Raw genomic sequence first — 20,950 nt, forward strand, 5'->3', positions numbered from 1 at the left:
CATTCATTTTTCGAAAATATATTTTTTTCTTTAAAAAACCAAGTCCAGCTTTATGTTCAAATAAAATTGTTACGGATTTGATAAGAAAGGATCATATCGGATCGTTTTTGGAAAAACAAATTGTTTGTAAGGGGGATCGAACCCACGACATTCGCGTTACATTCTATCAACTTCTCTGCCAGTTTCGTGAATGCGCCGACTTCCACCCACCCACTTTTTCCTTCAGCTTTTCGAAGCCATGAAGAGAGTGTCATTAGGGAACATTAGGGAACATTAGGGAACATTGAACAGTACTCGAGGCGTAGTCCTAGGTAAGGGCAATGCTCTCAAGTCAGTTCATCTGTTGATCACCTTTAGTTTCTGCTGTAGGATATTTGAATATATACACTAGCTCATCACAAACACACAGTTCACCTGAACTTCTCGAGTAGGAAGCCAAACGTTTGACCACTTAGCCTCACTGCTTTTTAAAGAGAGTCCAGATAAAACGTTACATTGTATTCTGAGCAGTCCGTCTTTTGACGGGTTCTTGCTAACTACTTTATAAACCACATTGTTTTGTATACAGAGCACATTAACTTTAAGCAGTGATGGCCATAACTACGACCTGTGGGCTATATCCAGCCCTTGACACGATGCTGTCCACAGTTCATGCTGTAGAGGATCGACCTCGTAGGACTGAATCGTGCGGCCCGTGAGTCGGAAATTTAAAAAGGCCGAAAAGAGTTGTCCACCCCTGATGTGTTCGGCTTTGTCTTCAAGACCCGGGTATTAAGAATGACAGCAGTATACTCACGCAGAACCAGTTGCTTACTACATATTTTGTGACATCATCTCTAAAGGATATGAATAAGTAAGAATTAAACTGTATTTTTATTAATATTGTTGTAACCCTGCCTTGCACCAGTGCTTGAGGTGCGCACTAGTGAACGTAAACAGGAAGACGCTAGAATGGAGAGAAGAACAGTGCATCAGGGATTATGAAGAGTCTGAATGTTTGGGAAGCTAAAAGGCCAACTTTTGTGCAGCCTGAAGGTTGTAGTAGGGACCTGGAGCGAAGCGGGGAAGGCTGTCGTTGGTCCACATTCGGGTTAAGGAGCTAAGGACTGGTACACTTAGTAATAAGACTCTGAGGAAGCTGAAGGATGTTATTTGTTTACCCTCGTGAATAAACACAACTATTATTTCCTGTTAAACTGTGTTGAGTTGCATGCCTTTACGTTGAGTGCCTACCCTAGAGTTGCAACAATATTTACAAAACGTATGTACTCATAACCAACGTATGTAAGACGGGAGTCTATGGTGTGCTCAGGATTGTACAGGATGTTAACTTAACTATAAGTTTTAAGTTTAATGATAGCCTGGGTTGATGGGTTTTAAGTTTAATGATAGCCTGGGTTGATGCGAAAACTGTCTACTTTGACGGAGTGTGTTACAATCTAAGATTTCATAAGGACAGCTTTTTGCTTTGCTGTAAATTCCAATACTATCATTGAACGTGAATATTTGATATACCTACTGCTACAGGTGAGGAATAGGAGAGAAATCCTGTCAACTGCTAGTGTAAACCTAAATAGTATCTCGTTGAGCTCGACATATCACTCTAAATAGCAGACTCTAGAGGTCTAGGTTTTGTGTCATTGTCTCAGTTGTTTTTTTACCTGGCCACTGAAATAATGAAATAATGAGTAGCAGATCACACTTTGAAGCGTTTCTTTTGATGATCTCTACATTTAATTGTATGAGCCACTGTTTTAGTGAGATATAGAAAGAACTACTCTTTCGTGTATTGTGTGTGCTGCTAATTATCTACCATCATCGTATTCCACTTTTAATCCCGGAAATATCCCAATTTGACGGAACCCGATAAAACTAGTCTTACACCAAGACTCACTTGCTAGAAATAACCCAGAAGTTTGGAACCTTCATTCGCAGAAGACATGCTTTTTATAGATAGATAAACATTTAGAGATACATTTATAAATAGCTAGCTTTTTGGCGTATCCGGTTTACGGTTTATCTTATCTTATATAATACAGACGTTACTTCAAAAAAGAAGATGATTACGTCCTACGCGTCATGCATTTAGTCATGCATATTAACCAATGACTTAAATTCTGCCAAGTCACTGGTTTTCCTGGCTAGCTCAGGCAACCCATTCCATGCTCTAATAGCACTAGGGAAGAAGGAGTATTTGTACAAATTTGTCCTAGTATATGGGACGAGGAATGTACCTTTATCTTTGTGTCTTTCAGAGTATTTTATTTTGGATAAGAGATGTATTATCAATCTCTTTCATTTAGTCTTCCAGTTTTAATTCTCTTACATTTCTCTTACATTTCAATACTATCGACCAAAAACACTTTCTTTTTTTCTGACTGTATTTTATTGCTTTAAAAAATGTCTTCGAAATGCAAAGTAGATCTTAGAAAAAAAATCAAAATCGAAGCAAAAAGAAAGATAACCAAGATTTTCTTAAAATCTAAATAGAAACAAAAGAAAGATTACTATGATTTTCTATTTTTAAAAACTTAAAAAGAAAACTAAAAGATATATAACTTTCAGTTTCTTAAAATTCAAAATAAAAACAAATTAGGATAACTGTGATTATCTTTTCAATGAAAGCCTCTACTGCAGGATTTGTACTTTCAATTGCGAGCTTACCGCTAGTATTATAGTGGATTCCACCATTCGTGATACCAATCCACTGTTTTTGATAAGCAATTTGTAATTCGTATGTTACAAGGGGCCGCCTTCAAACATTTACATGTTACTCTATGAAGTTTGGTCAAATTTGATTGATAGTAGACTTGACATTCGTGTGTATCACATTTTATCTGCTATCAAATTGAAATGGTTGTTTCTAAGTGTTATAACACTATTGTTTTGTATACTTCGATCTAGCCAAAACATTTTTCCCACTTATGTATTCTTCATTCCTTGCGTCAGGACTGCATTTACACTTGATAAGGCCCTAATCTATTAGAGATGTGAGGCCCTTTATAATTCAAACACCACTTCTGGCGACGCTCCTGTTGTTTACAATATCAGGCAATTTTTTCTTTGCTTGAAACTATTCCGTGAACCCTTTTGGGTTGGCGCACTAAGGTCTAGTTGATGTTGCCTGTAGGTACATCCAGCACTCAGCTCTAGTTTAGGTTGCCTGTAGGTACATCCAGCACTCAGCTCTAGTTTAGGTTGCCTGTAGGTACATCCAGCACTCAGCTAGACCCATCGCAATCAAAGAATGTTAAAACTTGACTTCAGATAAAATCTTCAGACTTGACTACAGATAAAATCTTCAGACTTGACTTCAGTTAAAATCTTCAGACTTGACTTCAGATAAAATCTTAAGACTTGACTTCAGATAAAATCTTAAGACTTGACTTCAGATAAAATCTTCAGACTTGGCTTAAGATAAAATCTTAATACTTGACTTCAGATAAAATCTTAAGACTTGACTAAAGATAAAATCTTAATACTTGACTTCAGATAAAATCTTCAGACTTCACTAAAGATAAAATCTTAAGACTTCACTAAAGATAAAATCTTAAGACTTGACTAAAGATAAAATCATCTGACTTGACTACAGATAAAATCTTCTGACTTGACTACAGATAAAATCATCTGACTTGACTAAAAATAAAAATCTTTGAGAAAAGAAATCCTTTCACACCTCACGTTTCCAAGAGTAATATTTCATTGCCCGCTTCCGTCTTGTTGAATGATAAATGACGGCCAATAAATAGGCCTATTGTAAGGATGGAATGTGTACACTAGTCACAAGTACACGGCCAATAAATAGGCCTATTGTAAGGATGGAATGTGTACACTAGTCACAAGTACACGGCCAATAAATAGGCCTATTGTAAGGATGAAATGTGTACACTAGTCACAAGTACACGGCCAATAAATAGGCCTATTGTAAGGATGGAATGTGTACACTAGTCACAAGTACACGGCCAATAAATAGGCCTATTGTAAGGATGGAATGTGTACACTAGTCTTAAGTACACGGCCAATAAATAGGCCTATTGTAAGGATGGAAAGTGTACACTAGTCACAAGTACACGGACAATAAATAGGCCTATTGTAAGGATGGAATGTGTACACTAGTCACAAGTACACGGCCAATAAATAGGCCTATTGTAAGGATGGAATGTGTACACTAGTCACAAGTACACGTACAATAAATAGGCCTATTGTAAGGATGGAATGTGTACACTAGTCACAAGTACATGTACAATAAATAGGCCTATTGTAAGGATGGAATGTGTACACTAGTCACAAGTACACGGCCAATAAATAGGCATATTGTAAGGATGGAATGTGTACACTAGTCACAAGTACACGGCCAATAAATAGGCCTATTGTAAGGATGGAATGTGTACACTAGTCACAAGTACACGGCCAATAAATAGGCCTATTGTAAGGATGGAATGTGTACACTAGTCACAAGTACACGTACAATAAATAGGCCTATTGTAAGGATGGAATGTGTACAATAGTCACAAGTACACGGCCAATAAATAGGCCTATTGTAAGGATGGAATGTGTACACTAGTCACAAGTACACGTACAATAAATAGGCCTATTGTAAGGATGGAATGTGTACACTAGTCACAAGTACACGGCCAATAAATAGGCCTATTGTAAGGATGGAATGTGTACACTAGTCACAAGTACACGGCCAATAAATAGGCCTATTGTAAGGATGGAATGTGTACACTAGTCACATGTACACAGCCAATAAATGAAATCACTCTCCAGATACCTAATGCACTTCGCTTAGCAAAGCTGTTCCAGGATTAGGATTAGGTTGTTGATGTGGTGCGTGTGAATGATGTAATGTAATGTACTATGAACCATTTAGAGCAGTGTTTCCCAAACTGTGTTCCCCGAGGCCTAAATAGGTATTCTAAGAACTACTGGAATTATTAACTAGTAGGCCACCATGTTAATTAACCTCAAAAAAAAAAATAAGTAAAGTATTCCTCCAAATACTCAAAGTGTGCCAAGTGTTTTGTTAAGGAAAAAATGTGGGAATCACTTAGAGAATAGGGAATTTCATTTGGTTTCATTTTAAAACTGTACGCAGTGGCGTGGCTAGGGTATTTGATGCCTGGTGCGGCAGGTCCTCATGATGCCCCCCCCCAAACAAAAAGTCCTTTTTTTCTCCAAAAGGTTTGTGCATTTAATGTTAAAGTATTGTTAATTTGGAAAAAAATCTATTTAAAAAAAAGAAACTACAAATAAATCTTAGTACATTCTTACTAGCAATTTATCAATAATTTTATCAACATTTTTTTAGCGGCCCCCAAAAAGGGAAAAGACGCTATTAATTTGTCCCCTTTAGACAAGAAAAGATAGTGAAAATCCGACATCATAATATTTTAAACCATTCAAAGTTCTAATGCAACGGCTACTTTTTCTTTTTTTGAAAGCGAAAAAATCTAATTTTTTAAATCACTTATGCAAATATTTTTTTTATATAAAAATACACCACTTTTACAACTATTCACTATTCATAATAACGAACATGGGAGGCTCGTTAGTGAGGGAGATTATTATTTAACATATTTTTAATTCATTTATGCAAATGGTTTTAGATTTTTTGTAAAAAAAAAATTTTTACATTTGTATTGCTAAGTTATGTAAGTTTTGTCATACTAACTCCTACATTAACATTTTATAAAACTCTAGATCTCAACAACCCTTGTTTCGTTAGTTGGAGGCTTCTGAACAAACTGCGACAACGTTGATGTCTCTTTCTATTCATAGGAAATTTGTTTTTGTCAATATTGCTATGAATACCATCAAGAATGATAATAATTTCTAGAAGAATTTGGTCCAATGAAAAAAAAATCCACCCGTAGCTCTTATATGTGTGTTTCTACAGAATCTACGTTTTTTTGTCTGTTTTTTTTCATGCAGCCAATATTGCACTAATTTTGGAAGTTTAATTCAGCCTTGACATGTCAGGTGTAGGCTACTGTTCAAAAAATAAAGTTTTAAAAAATTGTTTCACTTGCTGTAGGATTTGATTTCGTAATCGTCCAAAATTACAATAAACTCGTTTTGTATTTGTGGGGACATTTACGCTTTCGGTGTGGAACTAAGCTTGGTTTGAAGCACATGGTATGTCAGGAGTGGTTTGTTCTTGGATAATGGTTTCACCAAATCCAAGAAATTGCTTTCATTTTTGACCCTCCACTACTTCTTTAACTTAGCGATGTCCACAGAGTGCCAGAATTTGCTTTGAGAGAAAACGAATGATGTCCAAGATTCTCTTTAGATAATCTCTGTACTCTTTCCCTATTCTTTAATTAAATCTTGCGCCTTGGCGCCTTGCTGTCAATACAGTTCCCTACTCGCAGCGATTGCTGAATGTGAGCTCTGTTGGTCTCATTTATAGTTTTCCATTTTATAGATAACCTCCATTACTCATTGAATCTGTCATTGGATTTAAATGTAGATGTAGTACTTTACCTTGTTGAGAAGAGTTAGCAGAGGTAGCAAAAAAAAATTTTGTTTAGTAATACATTCACTTTCTGAAAACTTTGGCATTAGCTGGAAGAAGGAGACTTTCCAAAGCTTTCTTGCCTGTCCTATTGCTGAGTTTGTGTTTACATTTCAACATTACAATGATCTCGAGATGAAACAAAAAATTCACCGAAAATAAAAGTCAAAATGTAAAAATATGGATATTAAAATTGATTAGAAGTAGTGAATTCTTTCCAGAATGACTAAAACTAAAAAGAATCACAATGAAATGAAAATAGGCTACAAAAGTTAACTAGAGTTAAGAGGCATATTAATAAAAACTAGATTTAGATGAAACTAGTATACTGAAGAATTTAATAAAAAAAAATGTACCAACACATCTTTGTCCCTCATTAAAATGCAGAGCATTGAACAATGCATGTACCATGTGACCCTGAAGAAAGTGTAAAAGTGCGTTGGCTTCAGAGCTTTAAACAAATGTAATTAAATTGATTCAAGATAATCTGCAGCTTAAATGTATAGTAAGGAAGCATATAGGAGAAAAACAGCAGCGAAATAAATACATTTGTTAGTGTTTCTTCCTTGGCTTGATGCCCCTCATCACTTGATGCCCTGTGCGGCCCGCACCACCCGCACACTGCTAGCTACGCCACTGACTGTACGTGTGATGTTTGAACAGGAAGTAATGGCTGAAGAAACAGGGGTCAGTGATTACTTCATTTGACAGCCATTCAGTGAACACCTATGTTAAATACGTGACACTTTAGATACTGAACAATGGAGATTGTAACTACATAATGAAACAATATCTCTATTGATAAACTGCATTGACTTACATCTCAACGTCAGCTGTAGCTAGAGGTTCAATTCCTACTGGTTAAATACTTTCAAGATATTTACACAATTTTAAACGTTACGAACAATGCATCCTTTTTTTTTCTGTTTTAAAGTGTATGTGTTTTTAGCGGCCTTCAAACGCAGGGCCGATCCTAACCATTGCGGGGCCCTATGCGAAACTGATTGCGCGGGGCCTAGTCTGGGTGGGAATAAGGGTAATAAGTGAAAATTTAAGATTTTGTATTAGAAAAAAAATTCGACTTTGAATTTTATTTATTCTTTACTAAAAACAAAATTGCGATCAAATTAACTTTAATTTACGAACCGTGCTACCTATAGCATATTTATATGCCAGTGACTATAAAAGTAAATAAAGAATTGTAACCTCCGATTAAGGTGAAAATTCGCCGGATTATAACATTTTATTGAATGAAAGCTGTCAATGCCTTTTTTCTTTTATTGCGCGTAGGATTGGCGTTTTCTGCAATGAATGACAATTTTGACTATTTTCAGGAGATTTTTATGGGTTTTCAGGAGATTTTAATAAATTCAGTTCTCCATGACTTTTTCGTATATATTCTGCAATTTAATAATTACACATTGAATATGCGCGGGGCCTATAAAAGCGCGGGGCCCACTGCGACCCCATAGGTTGCAGTGGCCTAAGACCGGCCCTGCCCAAACGTACAGTGCGGTCAGTCCGTCCGTCTGTCACGTTTAAATCTCAAAAACTAATAGAGCTGTTGAAAATTCGATTTCTCCATTTTTTTTTAAATCTATTTTATTTTATTATATATTTTATTTATTTGTTGCTTGCTAAAAAAATTAGCAACTGGTTTCTTTTTGTTCTTGTTTTTGTTTTTGTTTTAAATGAAATATGCAAATGTTCTCTTCATACTATAATACTATGTATAAAACAATACCTTAAGTCTTAATTTTTTGTATACTGACATTTGTTAGTATTGCTGTGGATGTTACAAGAAAGAGTAATATTATTTAAATCTCTTTATTAAGTTTTGGTATTTATTAATATAATTTTACCTTTAAAAAAATATGCCACCGATTTCATCAAAACATGCCTTTACCTTCATTGCTTACCAACACGGCCGATCCACAGGACCGGCTACAAGTTTATGTGAAAACACAAACTATCTTTCTTTTTTTTTTTTTTAAAAAAAAAACATACACCCACAGGTTACACATGATATTTGCTTCCTAGTGTATAATGATGAATGATAAATGGATACAACTTCAAAACTTTAATACGCTTCCTATATTTATTTTTTTTTTTTGCTTGTTTAAAAGGGGCGATAAAAATACTCAACATAGTAGTGGTGTTAGAAAAAATTACTTTATTGCTTCTCTCCCTTACTCTTCGATCGTTCCAAGATACCTTTTTTTTTTTTTTCAAATCTGTAATAACTATTATCAAATATCTGAAGTATTATATTAATCAAATCTAAATTGTATGAAGCGAACTTTCAGTTATATGAATTTAAAAAAAAAAACTCCATTTAAATTTACAATATTTTTCATATTAACCGTGACTTGCGGTTCTATCATACGTACAGCACCTGCCATGCAAATATTAAGGATGAGTGCAGTGTTTCACATGTCCATGTAAAATCAGTTATGACTTGCATATTTTCCTGCATCTCTTGCAGACAAAGTCGTTGTCCGCCGTATGTTCAAACATACAGGGTTATATATCTCAATACAAATGATCATGTTCTTACCAATACTACTTTCTTACCTATAGACACTTACAGTTTGTTTGAATAACCAATATATTGGTTTTAAAAAAAAAAAAAAAAAAAAAAAAACACAATTAGCCAATGCACTCAATAAGAGATAGTCACGTGCACATAGAACAATGATAACTTCACATACACAAGATCCAACTGCACTTACCTCTAAAACAGCGGCCGCACTGCCGAAACGAAAATAAAATCAACTATAAAAATAAAAGTCTTGCGTTCGTTTGGCGTGTATGTGTGTGTGTGTGTGAACGCGTGCGTGCGTGTTAAATCTAAAATATAACGAATGGGTTGATAAAGAGAAAGTTCTGTCTGTCCTCAGACTTATATATGCTTTACAGCAGCCTCTCGTTCGTCTGTAGGCTGAGTTATCCCTAGGCGTCTGATCCAGGAGACATCGAGTTGTGTCCACCCCACGTTAGGTGCTGTGCAATTATTCCTAAGCCTGCCGGACTATGTAGGCGTAGGGTGTTTAGAACCTAACTTATGACTGCCCCCCCCTCTCCCACACCATACAGTTTGGTTCATTCATTAAGTATGTAGATTGCGAGGGGGGGGGGGAGGAATACACTTTTTAAACTGAATTTCTTTGGGGGGGGGGGGGAACAAGCGTCGGGGAGATAGTGGGTTTATTATTTTTTAAATACTAGTTGGATCAATTATAAATTGAACAAGCAAAATATGGAATCTTTTAATAAAAATAAAGCTTATCTAAATGGAAGAAATCCGAACTTACAACTATATCTCTTAATAATGAAGAAATTATTTCCCTTATTTGATATCAAACAAAATAATAAGTTTCCAATAATTAATTGACTAATTGATTAATTTTTAGATTGATTCATGTTTTTTTTTTTAGGTACAGTAAATAACTGTTTTAAGTTTCAACTTGATCCGTGTACAAACTAGTTACTACAACTAACTACTACAACTAACTTCTATAACTTCAGGGTTAATCTACTACACTTCTCAAACTTTATGGCTAGAGTCATCTAGTACTTTCTTAGAATTTCATTTTTTTTTAACTGCCGGTTCTAGCTAAACCTTTCTTTTGAAGGTGAATCATTTATAGAGGAACACTCTCATTTATAGAATACTGTATATTGGACCAAAGAACACTGGCATTTATTGAATACTGTATATTGGACCAAAGAACACTGGCATTTATAGAATACAGTATATTGGACCAAAGAACACTGTCATTTATTGAATACTGTATATCGGACCAACGAACACTGTCATTTATTGAATACTGTATATTGGTCCAACGAACACTGTCATTTATTGAATACAGTATATTGGACCAAAGAACACTGGCATTTATAGAATACATTCTATTGGACCAAAGAACACTGTCATTTATTGAATACTGTATATCGGACCAACGAACACTGTCATTTATTGAATACTGTATATTGGTCCAACGAACACTGTCATTTATTGAATACAGTATATTGGACCAACGAACACTGTCATTTATTGAATACAGTATATTGGACCAACGAACACTGTCATTTATTGAATACTGTATATTGGACCAACGAACACTCTCATTTATTGAATACAGTATATTGGACCAACGAACACTGTCATTTATTGAATACAGTATATTGGACCAACGAACACTGTCATTTATAGAATACTGTATATTGGACCAACGAACACTGTCATTTATTGAATACAGTATATTGGACCAACGAACACTGTCATTTATTGAATACAGTATATTGGACCAACGAACACTCTCATTTATTGAATACAGTATATTGGACCAACGAACACTGTCATTTATAGAATACTGTATATTGGACCAACGAACACTGTCATTTATTGAATACAGTATATTGGACCAACGAACACTGTCATTTATAGAATACTGTATATTGGACCAACGAACACTGTCATTTATTGAATACAGTATATTGGACCAACGAACACTGTCATTTATAGAATACTGTATATTGGACCAACGAACACTCTCATTTATTGAATACAGTATATTGGACCAACGAACACTGTCATTTATAGAATACTGTATATTGGACCAACGAACACTGTCATTTATTGAATACAGTATATTGGACCAACGAACACTGTCATTTATAGAATACTGTATATTGGACCAACGAACACTCTCATTTATTGAATACAGTATATTGGACCAACGAACACTGTCATTTATAGAATACTGTATATTGGACCAACGAACACTGTCATTTATAGAATACAGTATATTGGACCAACGAACACTGTCATTTATAGAATACTGTATATTGGACCAACGAACACTGTCATTTATAGAATACTGTATATTGGACCAACGAACACTGTCATTTATAGAATACTGTATATTGGACCAACGAACACTGTCATTTATTGAATACTGTATATTGGACCAACGAACACTGTCATTTATAGAATACTGTATATTGGACCAACGAACACTGTCATGTCGTATAGAATACTATAACTTGGATCCTGACGCCGTAAGTAACGCCAACATTTGAAGTGTGTCTTTGGTATTTGTTTCGGTACATACTTATAAATCTAGATCCTAGTTTGTTCCAACTAGCTGTGTCAGTATATATTTTGAATCCTGTTCTACCCTTGACAATAGCCCCGTACATATTTTACTAGTGCAGTGTGTTCCTTGTTTGTGTGGCAGTTGTGTCACTAGCACGTCGCCCCCCCCCCCCTAATCCAACTCAATGATCTCTATCATTGCTAAAGCCTAGAGTTGGCTCCACTTTGACTAATGTCTTTGTGCAGCTTCGCTGTTGTGTTTCATTCACTGCGCCAGACTTTATTGCTTTGATCACGCGAATATTTTTCCCCGTTCTTGGGACTCTGAACGTATTTGTTGACAGTTTTCCCGGACTCAGTTTCTTAGATTGTTTTTTTTTAAGCCTACACTAGGAACAAGTTTCGTAGATTAGGTTTCTTTTAGCCAACTCTAGGAACAAGTTTCGTAGATTAAGTTTCTTTTAGCCAACTCTAGGAACAAGTTTCGTAGATTAAGTTTCTTTTAGCCAACTCTAGGAACAAGTTTCGTAGATTAAGTTTCTTTTAGCCAACTCTAGGAACAAGTTTCGTAGATTAAGTTTCTTTTAGCCAACTCTAGGAACAAGTTTCGTAGATTAGGTTTCTTTTAGCCAACTCTAGGAACAAGTTTCGTAGATTAAGTTTCTTTTAGCCAACTCTAGGAACAAGTTTCGTAGATTAAGTTTCTTTTAGCCAACTCTAGGAACAAGTTTCGTAGATTAAGTTTCTTTTAGCCAACTCTAGGAACAAGTTTCGTAGATTAGGTTTCTTTTAACCAACTCTAGGAACAGCCTTACAATTTGTCACAGATGCCATTATAGATTTATTTGTATATTTCACATTTAAAAGCTTGTGTGTAAATAGAAATATAAACCCTTGACTGAGCCTCAGGAATTACCCCACAAATCTAGATCCCTGACAGCGCCTCAGGTTTTACCCGAGACGTATTTACGATGTCGCAAATCTATTGGTTGATTTGAAAATAAATAAAGACATTTTTTAAAAGAGTTGAATAAAATAACCCAACTCGACTCATATCCTATGCCAAATCCTGAAGATCTTATGACCAAATTTTCAGAGGCAAAGTTCTTCACCAAAATAGACCTGTCCAGAGGTTATTACCAAATACCAGTCAGACAAGAATGCAAACAGTTTACGGCATTCACCACAGCTTATGGGCTATTCCATTTCAACTTCATGCCATTTGGTCTAGTCAACGCCAGCAGCACCTTTAATAGAGCCATTCACAACATACTAGGCAATCGCTCTGACACAGTGTCATATATAGATGACATTTGCATATTCCATAAGACATGGAACGAACATATCAAAGGACTACAAGAAGTTTTCAGCATACTGAAACAACATGGTTTTACCATAAAGCCTAGTAAGGTAGAACTAGCCATGTCAGAAATATCCTTCCTGGGTTATAGAGTCAGCTACAATTCGCTGAGACCACAAGAGAACATTATTCAACGCATACTAGACATCAAAGTCCTCACCAGTAAAAAGCAAGTGAGAAGTATTTTGGGTCTGTGTAATTTCTACAGACATTTCATACCAGGTTACACAGCACTCATAGCTCCATTGATTGAACTCACTAAGAAAGGACAACCAACGAAGATTCCATGGTCTACAGAGTTACATACCACGGTTGAGAACATTAAAGCTGAATTTTCAAGAGACACTATTCTCAAACTTCCGAATCCAGAGAAGCAATTTTACCTCGCCACAGATGCTTCATCTTCAGCCATAGGAGCATGCCTAATGCAGAAATACCAAGACACTTCACAGAAATGCCAAGAGACTTTGCACCCAGTATTTTTCATCAGCAGGAAGTTGTCACCAGCTGAAACCAGATACTCAACCATCGAACGTGAATGTCTAGCCATTGTATGGGCCATAGCCAAGTTCTCCAGATATCTACTAGGAGCTCATTTCACACTCCTAACTGATCATGCACCACTAGCATTTCTGAACTCAAAGAAGTTAGCGAACAGTCGTTTAACTCGTTGGAGTCTACAACTCACAGACTACCAATTTGAGGTCAAGACAATTCCTGGACGTGAGAATGTCTTCGCTGACACACTTTCCAGATGTATTTAATTCTTTACATAATTGTGTATATATTTTTCTTCCACAGGTGTAGTATATCAGTTTTGTATTGTCATATTTTAATTTTATCATGAAGAGAAGTAACTCATTCAATTCAAGATTTAATTTATTCAAGTATTATGCTTTGTACAACTTTTGATATTGTCTCATTTTCATAACCACTTGAATAGTGAAACAGGTGTTCTAAGTCATCAATAATTTTGTTCTCATATACCTGACACTGCATTTACATTTTTTTTTTTATTGTTATCTCCAAGTTGACTTTATTTTTCAGAGCATTGTCATATGTTACCTCAACCATTTTTCTATAATTCCATGTATGGTATCTTGTGTATATTTAAATATTTTTAATACATATGAGCATTTCTATTACCATACAAATGCTAAATGGAGGGGGGGGGTAATATGTCACAGATGCCATTATAGATTTATTTGTATATTTCACATTTAAAAGCTTGTGTGTAAATAGAAATATAAACCCTTGACTGAGCCTCAGGAATTACCCCACAAATCTAGATCCCTGACAGCGCCTCAGGTTTTACCCGAGACGTATTTACGATGTCGCAAATCTATTGGTTGATTTGAAAATAAATAAAGACATTTTTTAAAAGAGTTAGCGCCAAAGAATTGACGAGAGTAAAAAGAACGCGAGTCGATGAAAGAATTTCCTAGTATACAGTCGCGTTTTCTAAGAGCACTGATTTAAAGCCTTTGTAATATTATTTGTGCTTGTTGATCTGTAACTTGTACATAAGCTGTACTTACGTTTTATATTTAAATAAAGTTCCAAAGTTGTGTTTTAACAAAGAATCTTTTATTGTGAATCCTAGATCGTCATTTATTCAACTATTTTAATTCAAGTCAAATCCCCGGCACCAACGCACGTTGTGACACAATTCTTAGGGTTTGTTGTTGCTACTTGCTAGAACGTCGTGGTTGTTGTTCTTTTCGATTTTGTGTTAGTTTGTGTGGTTGTCTTAGTGCTTGTCTTAGTGGTTGTCTTAGTGGTTGTCTTTGTCTGTTATTGTTGGTTGTTGTGGTTGCTGTGATCTTTTTCTTGTTGTCTTGTATTGTTGTTATGACTGTTCTTCTGTTCTTTTAGTTCTTTAGATGTTTTTTATCCTTATTCTGTGTGGGTGTAGCTCGTTGTAATTTGTTGTTGTCATTTTTGTTGGTGGTGTTGTCGTTGATCTTATGGTTCAGTGTTATTGTTGTACCGGTACTTGATATTGTTTTCAATGAAAACACGTTTTTAACCCCTTGTCCAAAACTCCTTTCTTGTTGACTGACAACTAGTCCAACTAAGTTGTATCTATCCTAACTTCATGCTCATAGAACGATGCTTGTCTTCAATAGCGTATCTCATATCATCCCAATCATGAATGGAACGTAAGAAGAGATGTGAACAATTGCATTGTGTGTATTTGTTGACCCACTTTTCACGCGCAGCTCATCTGTTCAGACTGGAGTTTTTATTGGAAACGTTTCGTTAGGTTTGTATTTTCTATCTTCCAGAAGTAGGACACTATCTCCTTATCAACTCAAAGATACAGTGCTCACACTGTCCTGGTCATTGGACAGTGGGGCAATAAAATCGATCTAAGAAATTGGTGGTTTTAGGATTCTAGAGCATGTAGAGCGGCCATCACCTGCATCGTTGAGAAAATGATGTAACTAACCCAAGTTCTTCAACTTTGGTTCCTTGGCTAGATATCATTGACGTCGGTCATGTTTTAGCCTTGAGCGAGAGAAACAGGCCGTCCTAGTCCAGTCGGTCATGTTTTAGCCTTGAGCGAGAGAAACAGGCCGTCCTAGTCCAGTGGGTCATGTTTTAGCCTTGAGCGAGAGAAACAGGCCGTCCTAGTCCAGTGGGTCATGTTTAAGCCTTGAGCGAGAGAAACAGGCCGTCCTAGTCCAGTCGGTCATGTTTTAGCCTTGAGCGAGCGAAACAGGCCGTCCTAGTCCTGTCGGTCATGTTTTAGCCTTGAGCGAGAGAAACAGGCCGTCCTAGTCCAGTGGGTCATGTTTTAGCCTTGAGCGAGAGAAACAGGCCGTCCTAGTCCAGTGGGTCATGTTTTAGCCTTGAGCGAGAGAAACAGGCCGTCCTAGTCCAGTCGGTTATGTTTTAGCCTTGAGCGAGAGAAACAGGCCGTCCTAGTCCAGTCGGTCATGTTTTAGCCTTGAGCGAGAGAAACAGGCCGTCCTAGTCCAGTGGGTCATGTTTTAGCCTTGAGCGAGAGAAACAGGCCTTCCTAGTCCAGTGGGTCATGTTTTAGCCTTGAGCGAGAGAAACAGGCCGTCCTAGTCCAGTCGGCCATGTTTTAGCCTTGAGCGAGAGAAACAGGCCGTCCTAGTCCAGTCGGTTATGTTTTAGCCTTGAGCGAGAGAAACAGGCCGTCCTAGTCCAGTGGGTCATGTTTTAGCCTTGAGCGAGAGAAACAGGCCGTCCTAGTCCAGTCGGTCATTACCCAAAAGGCGTGTATTTTGGGCTATTCAGAGGGAATTATGACTCAAGACAGCGTCATTGCAGAAAGGACAATGAGACAGTATCGTATCCTGCAGGGTAGGGGACAAGGATATAACATAGAAGAACTGGTTCATGTTTGGCTACTCTTTGTACGAGGACATGGAGACCTTCAAACATACTGCCCGATTACGTCCACGTGTATAGTCTCAGCTCGTCACGAAGAGGGTTTCAGATCTAAGTGATATAGACCGTATTGTATGTCTGTGGGGCTTATGTTTTGGCTGGTCTGTATGTTGAACTCTTTATTTTATTTTTATTCTGCTTTTGAATAAAGCCTCTTACTATCGTTATTAGCCTCGAGTATGTTAATAACATTGATCTTGTTCGATGACATCTGTAAATACAGCAGTAACAGAAACAAGGCGGGTCACCCTTAAAACAATCAATGGAAATGATCCAGTCGAGAAAGTCGCAATGCATGTGTACGACATGGTCACAGCCAGATGTGTTGAAATGTAAATGTTTGGTTTTACTTAGAGCACATTGACCTTTCAAACAAAAAGTTTCATTAGCGTTTTGTATTAACATCAGTTGTATTAACAGTATCATATGTTGTAAATATCAAATATGAAGATGATTATAGTCATTAAAAATAAATATTGTAATCAGAGCGTCATCGGCGGTCTAAATTAAAAATAATAATTAGAGAGTTAATTAAATAAAATGTAAAACAGTAGTACTATTAACACAACTTGGTTTATACACGTTTATTTGTGTGTCTGTGAAATCTCTTTCTATTTGAAATATTGGATAGGTTTTTCTTTTGTTATTTTCAACATTTGATTGACATCTATTCAGTGTCCTCTTTCAATGTCTACGTCAGCTGTGTGAATGAACATCGTGTCACAATTCCCCTTGTTGCCACTGCGAAACATTTGAGAAACTCTTGACTTTGGAGCTGAGAACTAATGAGAGATCTAAGACCCTTGGAGCTTTTGTAAGTCTTTCACTAACGTCATAAGTCTACTGAGAGTTGCTGGCAGTGTCATAAGGCGAGATAGCAATGAATATCAAAATAGAACATCTGCATTGGTATTTTTATTAGACTGCTGAGATTTTTTATGAATATCAAGATAGAATTAGAACATTTGGTTATTCTATAAGACTGGCCAGATTTTGATGAATATCAAGATAGAAGTAGAACATTTGAGTTGGTTTTTCTATAAGACTGTTATGTTTTTAATCAGTCTGCACTTTAAAGCCAGCCAATTGGCAAACAAAAAGCTAACTTCCATAACATCAACAGATGTCTAACTTTTAATGTTAATTACTAATATCATGCCATATCACGTTGTTTTTACAAGTTTTTGTTTAATGACCTCTGTTGTAGATAAACTCTCGGCAGCTATAAGATCTGTCTTTTCATTATCGGAGATGTTCATAACATGCATGCAAATCTGTAGATGTACATAATGTGGAAGTATTGTAGGTGTACATAATGTGGAGGTATTGTAGATGTACATAATGTGGAAGTATTGTAGATGTACATAATGTGGGAGGTATTGTAGATGTACATAATGTGGAAGTATTGTAGATGTACATAATGTGGGAGGTATTGTAGATGTACATAATGTGGTAGTATTGTAGGTGTACATAATGTGGGAGGTATTGTAGATGTACATAATGTGGGAGGTATTGTAGATGTACATAATGTGGAAGTATTGTAGGTGTACATAATGTGGGAGGTATTGTAGATGTACATAATGTGGAAGTATTGTAGATGTACATAATGTGGGAGGTATTGTAGATGTACATAATGTGGAAGTATTGTAGATGTACATAATGTGGGAGGTATTGTAGATGTACATAATGTGGAAGGTATTGTAGATGTACATAATGTGGAGGTATTGTAGATGTACATAATGTGGAAGTATTGTAGATGTACATAATGTGGGAGGTATTGTAGATGTACATAATGTGGGAGGTAATGTAGATGTACATAATGTGGGAGGTATTGTAGATGTACATAATGTGGAAGTATTGTAGATGTACATAATGTGGAAGTATTGTAGATGTACATAATGTGGAAGTATTGTAGATGTACATAATGTGGGAGGTATTGTAGATGTACATAATGTGGGAGGTATTGTAGATGTACATAATGTGGAAGTATTGTAGATGTACATAATGTGGAAGTATTGTAGATGTACATAATGTGGGAGGTATTGTAGATGTACATAATGTGGAGGTATTGTAGATTTACATAATGTGGAGGTATTGTAGATGTACATAATGTGGAAGTATTGTAGATGTACATAATGTGGGAGGTATTGTAGATGTACAAAGTATTTCATAAAACCTATACTAATTGTGTACACTCTGAAGCACTGAGTCATTTTCCTACTTCATATCGCTTTCCCCCCCCCCTTTTTTTTTTTACTCTTGCTGTATCTTTAGCGGCCCCCGAAAGTGGAAAAGACGCTATTAGTTTTGTGTGGCCTGTCTGTCCGTCCGTCCGTCCTGTTTAGATCTCAGAAACTAGAAGATAAAATGAAAATCGGACATCGTGATATTTTAGATCATTCAAAGTTCTGATGCAATGGCTACTTTTTTCTTTTCCGAAAGTAAACCATATAATTTTTAAAATTATATAGCAGATTTTTAAAAAAATCATACCACTTTTCAATTAAAAACTTCAGGGGAGATAACTTTTTTTAAAAAAGGTCATGGACTTCTTCATTAATAAATCAAGCTTCATTCATAGATTCGCGCATTGGTACCAAACATTTGCATCTAAGGTCACTATGGTAAAAGTGTCAATGGATCATTATAAAATATATTTTCCATTTAACTAACTCATTGATTCAAATGTTATTTAAAAAAAAAAAATTTGATACGAACTTCGTTTTAGTTATAAGTTTAAAAAATAACGAACCACTTTTATAGCGCACAGTTTTGACATATCCTCATTTTAGAGGCCTACACTTGACAGTGAAAGTCTAAATAAGACTGAACAGAGCCCAGATCTACATAATTATAATACGAGTTCTAGTCTAGATATAGAAGATTCTATATTAAGATTCTAGACCTAGTTCTAGATCTAGATATAGACTTAGATCTAGATAATGATTTAGATTTAGATCTAAAACAAGGTCTAGATCTAGCTAGACCTATGTCTAGTTTGTATGACAAATGACAATGGAGATATTAATTTTTATTTGGAAGGGGAAAGTCTTCTTGTCATTTGTACTCAATTGTAGCTTAAAGTAGGTCAAGAACCTTTTTTTTTTTTTCGTGTTGCCAATTTATCTAATTTTGTTAGAAGAAGAAATCTTTTTTAGTTTCTCTTTATTTCATGTAACATGTTATTAATTTTGAATGTATAGATAAGGTTAGTAATTATTATTTTAAAAAATATAAGTGTATGCTAAATGAATAAATGGAGATGATATGGCTGAGGGGTAAAGCACTTGGAACTGGAAGTCCCGTGTTCGAATCCTGGTGAAGGCTTTAGGTGGACCACTTCGGGGGCCAATTTTGAAATTGTGTTTCCACACAAACTATCTTTGTAACTTTGTATTGTTTACAGATAGTTAACGGGATCTACACATGAAAGTGTAAGCAGAGTTCACAGTAATTAACTTTTAGTGTGAACATGTTAGACGTGGCCGATTGAATCATATAGCGGTATACGCCATGTTTCAGTATTTGGCGCTTCTCTTTGGCTGTTCTTGTAATTGAGTGACATTAGAACGTCTCTCCGTCTAATTTCATTCTCAATATTATCTAATATATACAGGTCATTGGTAAGAGTATGTATATTTGTATTTTTTCATGTCCCAAATAAAAAATCAAAACCGTTTGACCGATGTGGATAAAACCTTTCATAAATGCACCTTAGATGCTAGCGTTGAACCTAAGATATTCAATGTAACTCTACCACAAAGCTGAAGACCCTACAAATAAAAAAAACAAATTTATTTCTATTGAAGAACGAAACTTTTTTTTAAATGGGTAAATCCATGTTCACAGTATTTTATATTAGCTTCTAGACATATGTTACCCGCGGGTCTTAATTTGTGTATCACTGTCGATATAGTCACTGAGAGTGTTTTGGAAACAATTAAACGAAATAATAATGCTATAAGAAAGCGAATGCGTGAATTTAAAAAAAAAAGTATGAATGAAGCTATCAAAATAGCTAATCGGCCTAAATCCATTTTTTAATTAAAAAAATTTGCTTGTAGGTCTACATATATTTAGATCTAGATCTAGAGTCTAGGTACCATTATAATAGATGTAGACCTACTCAAGAGTGAATTCAATGGCTCAAGAAGCTTATTAATTATTGTATGTTAGTATATTATGGAATATCTTCCATATAGAGCTGTTCAATCATAGTGTGTTTACATAGCGGTGTGCACGACACGTGAATGGGACTATTAAAATGCCTGTCAACATGGAAGCTATAGCGAACGAATGCATGAAAAATGCTTTAGAAACACAAAATTTGAGGGATAATTTGATTTAAATATGGAATGAATGAACTTTATTTTGTATGTTAATGTGCTAAAGTATAAAGTAGATCTTTCCTCTTTGAATTAGATCTAGAATTAGAGTTAGACTTAGATGTCGGCTTCGATAGATGATGGGATTATAAAGTACGTCAGGGACTTCTAAATTCGCAGATATAAGGAACGAATTTATGTAAAAATGCTTTTGAAAGACA

The 20,950-nt window shown here is 35.7% G+C and overlaps 2 protein-coding genes across 15 annotated transcripts in view; one reads left to right on the forward strand and one right to left on the reverse strand.

Annotated features, from left to right (window-relative positions):
• LOC106069735 (uncharacterized) overlaps nt 1-9,480 on the reverse strand; it is a 39,273-nt gene extending 29,793 nt beyond the window's left edge. Inside the window, exon 1 of the mRNA XM_013229466.2 lies at nt 9,253-9,480. The gene's annotated coding sequence lies outside the window, so the exon portion shown is untranslated. The remainder of the gene's footprint in view (nt 1-9,252) is intronic.
• The window catches only part of LOC106069732 (RUN and FYVE domain-containing protein 2-like), a 112,343-nt gene that overhangs the window by 57,378 nt on the left and 34,015 nt on the right, over nt 1-20,950 (forward strand). The window lies entirely within an intron of this gene.

Source organism: Biomphalaria glabrata, chromosome 2 (genome assembly GCF_947242115.1).
Source record: "Biomphalaria glabrata chromosome 2, xgBioGlab47.1, whole genome shotgun sequence".
Taxonomy (NCBI): domain Eukaryota; kingdom Metazoa; phylum Mollusca; class Gastropoda; family Planorbidae; genus Biomphalaria; species Biomphalaria glabrata.